The 6,222-nt window shown below is 47.4% G+C and overlaps 1 protein-coding gene and 1 long non-coding RNA gene across 2 annotated transcripts in view; one reads left to right on the top strand and one right to left on the bottom strand.

Moving 5' to 3' along the window:
• Positions 1–1,277: 1,277 nt before the first annotated feature.
• On the bottom strand, positions 1,278–4,677 carry LOC144137844 (uncharacterized). The gene is made up of 3 exons (XR_013315744.1): positions 4,374–4,677; positions 1,880–2,070; positions 1,278–1,415 (listed from the first exon to the last, which is right to left on the bottom strand). It is a non-coding gene; the product is annotated as an uncharacterized LOC144137844 (long non-coding RNA).
• A 57-nt stretch (positions 4,678–4,734) lies between these two features.
• Positions 4,735–6,222, top strand: part of LOC144137842 (uncharacterized) — a 49,390-nt gene continuing 47,902 nt past the window's right edge. Inside the window, exon 1 of the mRNA XM_077669853.1 lies at positions 4,735–4,829. The gene's annotated coding sequence lies outside the window, so the exon portion shown is untranslated. The remainder of the gene's footprint in view (positions 4,830–6,222) is intronic.

The following is a 6,222-nucleotide window of genomic DNA, read 5'->3' as shown; positions in this document are numbered from 1 at the left end:
CCATTGACCTGTAAATTCTTATCCACTGCTACACTTGCAGCAACGCATGCTCAGCAAGGCTAGGGCTGAAAGGTTCTTATTTTTGGGGCAAACTGTTTAGTGCTGTCACATATTCCCTCCCTGTGGACGGTGTGTGGAGAACGCCTTCGGCATCACTGCAGCAAGGTGGAGGATACTGCTTCGCACCATCCACTTGCACCCAGACAATGTGGAACAACTTGTTAATAAAGCCATTATAGACTTTGTTATTAAAGCCGCCTGCATCTTGCTCAACTTTCTGACTGTCCTCAATAAGCCAGCACATGTTGACACAGAGGACCAGTTCGGTAATGTTGTTGCAGGACGCTGGCGGCAAAACATTCAGCGGGTGCAAGTGGATGATGGGCAGCCGCTTTCTTCCGACCTGGAGACAACCCAGGCAAGGAACTACAACCTGAATGCGGCCACTGTCCGGAACCTCTTCACAGCGTACACCTGCAGCCCTGACGGAGAGGTTCCCTGGCAGTGGAACCAGCCAGGCGTGTCGAAGGCGGCTGCTCAGGCACAAGTGAAGCAGCTTCTTCCAGCCCGGCCTTCATGGTAAGAGCTTACAATTCCACAAAGTGCTTTTATTCACCAATGTAAATAAAACTAATTGTAAACAAATGGCAGGTTCACAAATCTGGTAATTTAGTGACAAATGATACGTATTAATTACACTTTTTCCAGTTCTAATATACGTTTATGTGTAATCTGCATACTCAGACGCATTCCTTGATCTGTGTGGCTTTCCTGACTGACAGGAGAACTGAGGTGAGAGGGTGCAAGTTGAGCAGTTTGCATTAAGTTTATTTACATAAGACATGAAGATGAGGCTCACAGTGCAAAGATAAATAGTGGAATAATGAAATACTGGATTAGAATAGTTTTACACAAGCAGGAAAAGCAAAACAATCACTGAATCACCGTAACAGCATGCAGTAGTAAATGGTGGAAATGAGTAAAAGTAGTAGGCGAGTAGGCAAACAAGTAAAAGGTTACACAGTAAAAAGCAGGAGCACTACTGGCACTCCGCAATTGCCTGAAGAATTTTCATTCTCAGCATAATCATATTTTCAGGGGGGACCTTTTCAATTAATGGAATTAACGAAAGCGTATATGTCTCTAGAGGGTCCCGCTTCTTGTTTTTGTGCGCAGCGATTTCTTCATTCACATTGTCCAGCTGCTGCAACACCACCTCCTCTATTCTCTTTCTCTTTTTTTGTGCAGATTGGCAGTACCGATCTGGGGAGGAGGCAGGCACTGCAGACAGCGTTGCGGTGGATGGGCCTGGCAGGGATATTTCATCAATGTCGTCGTCGTACTCGACAATGCCCAAGAGGAGGCTTTCTGCAGTCTCTTCGTTCTCCGCTGGTGTGTCCATGTTCCCAGATGTCCTTCAAAGAAGCGGCAGGCCAGTTTTCATATGAATGCAAGCCTTCACTAAGCTGTTTGGTGCCTTGCATACACAGTGCAAGCTCATGCGTGCCAACGACCCCTTTAACTGTTCGCATGGCCTCGGTACGAATGACATTGCACTGCTATTCTTCAGTTTCATTATTTGGAAATTTCATTAAATCAAACTAAGAAGCTTTTACTGCAGTAGAAGTACATGTAGTAAATAATTTTAAGCTTAATCTGTGCATGTTGAATACTAAATAAATAAGCATATGAAGAACAAGTTTTGCTTTTATATGCAAAATTGTAGCAGCCAGCCCTTAAACATTTGTTATCTAAAACAAAACTCCATAGAGTCGAAACGAACTTCCTTTGCGTATGCACGAGGTATGCACTCGCACGATTAGCACCCTTTCGGAAAAAAATTGAATGAGCACGTAAAGCTAATGTAATAATCACTTACGGCCGTCCTTCCATCTGGTCTCGCAGGAATTTCAGCTGGTGGTAATGACACCACCTCGAACGTTTCGAGTTTTGCGTGCCATTCTCGTCCTCCTCGACACCTTTTTCTGCTCCGCTCCTCCACCCTTATATTTTTCAAAATCGTCCGAAATCTATCACGAAGGGTTCTCCACCGTGTCTGGACAGAGGACACTGAGAATGAAGGAGATGACAACGGCTCAGTTCGCTGAAGTGAACCGGTTAATTTGAACGGTTCAGCGGTTCATTTAGGTCTGTAACCTGTGTTAAGCATGCATAATCTAAATTATTGCTTAATTATTATTGAGACATTTATTTTGTAATAACATCTGGTGTATTTGTACTGAAAAGAATTGGCCTCACCATCATTACAAAAGTTTTTATGTCAGTGGTATTTCAGGATCACTCTTGGTCGATATATAAAGAAAACAATGCACCTTTTTGTCAACTTTATTACCTCGCAAATATGATCTCAACTAGTGAGCTGTGACACCAGAAAAAATGATTCTGGAAAATACAATGCAAGGAACTAATTTTAATATTGTAATTTGCGAACAACACGGATCCGCTTTTTGGCAGCGATAATAGATGACGCGAAAGTTGCGCACAAGACCCAGCTGGGTCGGCCGCGACCTTTTCTTTCCTCCGTGGTTGGCCGATACGCCTCTAATAACGCCGAAACGTGCCAACACGACTCGTCCAGAGCCATGCTCAGCATGATTTTCTGATCGAACGAGCAGTCGCTTAGCGGCGGTTCTTAGGAGAGCCACTCTGCCAAAGAACCACCGAGAGGCGAGAATCGCCGCCGAACTGAGCAGCTCAGAAGATCCGGCTCGTTACTGACTCGGACAACAGCTGAACGCACAAATGTAACTTTGGTGAATAATATGGTCACAGGAGTTTATTTTCCTATTACTTTGAAAATACAGACGCAGTCCGTTCACTGCTACCATTGCGGCCTCACGATCTGTCATTCACCGCCGCCACGGTCTCTCAACCGCTGTTCCCAAATGGCGCCTCAGAAGATCCGCTTCGCGAAGAGCGGCTCTCGAAAAGACCGGGTCAGAAGAACTGATGAATTGCTCAAAATAACCGGCTCTCCTTACTCGGACTGTCTGCTCACATGACAGGAGGCGCTGGAGGAATTTGGAAAATTAGCCCCACCGAGCAACTGCCCCAGCCAGGCAGGGCAGTTGCTTTCATGCGCCGATAATAGAAAGCGCGAAACTCGCCTCGAAGAGCCGGGTCTTTTGAGCCACTCTTCGGCTCAGTAACTGAGCGGAAGAGCCGAAGAACGGGTCAAAACTGCATTCAGTTCCCCTGACTCGAATTGTCTACTCCCACGGCAGGGGGCGCTGGAGAAATTTGGAAAATTAGCCCCAGCAGTGGAGTTGCTTTCTCGCGCCGGCAATAGCTGGCGCAGAGAGCCTTGACGCGGCTCTTTGGCTCTTCCTCCATGGTTTGCTGTGCTGTGGCTCGCCCCGTTCGACACAGAACACTGAGGGGGCGAGAAGAGGTTCCCTCTCTCCAAAAAAACCGCCGCTCACTTTTACTGCGCCACGGCTCACTCGCTCTTCAAAAAGAGCGGCTCAAAAGATCCGGATCACTCCTGATGAGTGATGCATCTCTAGTCGATGTCTGGCAGGCTCTGAGTTAGGTGTAACAGGCGCGTACCAATGCATTCGGCGTACGCCGGAGTACGCCGGTTCCTTACGCGCTTACGCCGGTTTACGTTGCTGCGCGAGTACGTCGGTTTTATGCCTGCGTGTGGTTGGGCCTTAAGCGGGGCGGAAAGGCTGCACTCAGGAAACTAAGGGGGAAATTATCGCAAATATCGAATGTAACGATGAAATCATGTTTCTGATCACACTGCTGGCACACCAGACAAAGGGCTACGTTCAGTGCTTGCTGCGTGAGTGCACGCTGGGTCATGACCGACGCAGCTGAGATTTGTGAGGTGAATTTTTTCATCCTGATTGCTTTTATAATATACATCTTTATGTTCAAGTGCGCCAGATGATTCGCCAACACAGGCGAGAGTGGAGTGGGTAATTAGGCGAAAAGAAGGATCCCGGATGTGGACACGCTTTCCCTACACATTCCCTCTTCGCTTCAATTTTACAGCGCGCGTTCAAACGGTAGAAAACGTGTACGTGCCAATTCGATGTATCCATATTTGTCTGCGACACGATAGTTCAACACGATAGTTCAAAGATTGATTGATTGATTGTAGGGTTTAACGCGCCGACGCAACGCAGGCGATGAGGCGCGCCGTAGTGGAGGGCTCCGGATTAATTTTGACCACCTGGGGATCTTTATCGTGCGCCGCCGAAATCTCGTATGCACGGGCGTTTTTGCTTTTCGCCTCCATCAGAAAAGCGACCGCCGCGGCCGGGAATCGAACCCGCGACCTCGTGCTCAGCAGCGCAACGCCATAACCACTGAGCCACCGCGGCGGGTAGTTCAAAGAGAGTTACCTTTCTGTCCGTGCGTTGATCTTTCGCGCGCAGCATACGCGCACATGCGCAGGATGATGGTGGTGAAGTCACAGAACAGGGAGGATTTTGTGCGACTGCGCAGTCACGTCGGTCCCGTCGTCACCGTCGTCACGTATTCTATGCAAAACAAAAACAAAAAAAAAAGTTTAGACCCGGTGTTGCCATACTTATGAAGGTATGAAGCCAGGTGCTGAAACAAAAAAAGCGATAAGCACTGCAGAGTTTTGGTCTACATTATAAAGAACACTTTTGTAGGCCAATGGTAGCCTTTTAAAGTATCGTCTCTTTTTATATAAAAATGTGTATTTACTACGTAAAATATGACGTCACATTGATGTCACGTGGGGCAGCAGCCATCGCGAAAATATGCGCCAACAGTCGCGCACGTGCGCACCTGTTGCGCGGTAATGTCAAACAGAGTCGCATGACAGAAAGGTAAGTTTGTTGGTAGGTATCGTGTATGATGAATTCCTATGCACACTTGAAACTCGGGTGTGCGATGTTTACGCTGTTTGAACCCGCGCTCACAAATTGAAGGGATAATCAAAGCAGAAAGAAAAAAAAAAAAAAAAAAAACGTGCGCCTTACTTTTGGCTGGTTGCCCCATCATCCGCGTTTGTATGCGTTCTACACAGAAGCATAAGTCCCGTTGCTGGCTCGCCCTGTCCATGTAATGCATGGAGCACGTCGCGCACATTTCAGCGTCATTCCTGCTGTTCGCGCGCGTTTTGTGTACACTGTAACAAAGTGGATTGGATAGACCGTGTAGCAGTTTGACCACCTGGGGATCCTTAACGTGCGCTTAAATCTCGCACGGACGTTTTTGCTTTTCGCCTCCATCAGAAAAGCGGTCGCTGCGGTCGGGAATCGAACCCGCGACCTCTTGTTTAGCAGCGCAACGCCTTACACTTGCATGTTTTTCGTCTTGTGTGGCCGGAAGTTTCTTTGACTTGAAAGATTTCTGCTAGCTTTGTTTGTACATACACTAGACAATATTCGGTCACGGTAGAATTTAATGTATGCTGATTAACGAACGGAGTTGCTGGCCCACCGGCGTACGTAGTCGAATACTAAAGCAGGTGGAAGAATACATTATATACCATCAGGTTTCCACTTGGGGCACCCTGGGGCAGGTGCCTCGTGTCTTCTCCTTGCTTCTGACAGTCACTGCGTTGGGCTTTTGTGCTCCCTGCAGACGCTTCTTCGTGCTTTGGCATTTAAAGCTAGTTTCATTCTCAAAGAGTTTTGGAGGTGAGGTGCCTTTCTTTTTTTGCAACATCGAACCGATGTTTGGCTAGAATTAGATGACATCAGTGAAAGACTCACCAACGTTGAAAAAAAAATTGCTGGAAATCGACAGCCTTTCTGCAGGAATGTCTGAGGCACGAACTGAGATTTCAACCCTAGCTACACAGTACATACGATTCTCCGGCCTACACCTCAAACGACCTGGAAGACCGTTCCCACAGGAGTAATATGGGATTTTCGTGGTATCCTCGACTGTAAAGAAACATGCATGGGTGGAAACTGGAAACAATTAAGGTAGTGGCAATCTTGTCCAGCTGCACAGATGAACGTTTCAACACTGACAGCATTGAACGTGCTCGCCGGTTTGGCTCATACCCTCAATCTCAATGCTGTCCCTATGATTGTTAAATTTAATCACTGCAAGACAAGAGGTGGCGGAATAAACATTTAATTGAGCAGTCAGTGTTGGGTTGACCACCAGGTGGGGGACCTCCTTAGTCCAGGAAGCCCTGGGTCTTGGCAGCCTGTCTCGCCCTGCCTACCAGATGTTGTTGGTGATCCGGGTTGGATCTGGTCAACC

Source organism: Haemaphysalis longicornis, unplaced genomic scaffold (assembly GCF_048455015.1).
Source record: "Haemaphysalis longicornis isolate Haplotype H1 unplaced genomic scaffold, Haemaphysalis longicornis Haplotype H1 scaffold_5, whole genome shotgun sequence".
Lineage (NCBI taxonomy): Eukaryota > Metazoa > Arthropoda > Arachnida > Ixodida > Ixodidae > Haemaphysalis > Haemaphysalis longicornis.
The sequence above is the reverse complement of the archived record's forward strand: the minus strand, read 5'-3'. Positions and strand labels throughout refer to the sequence as shown.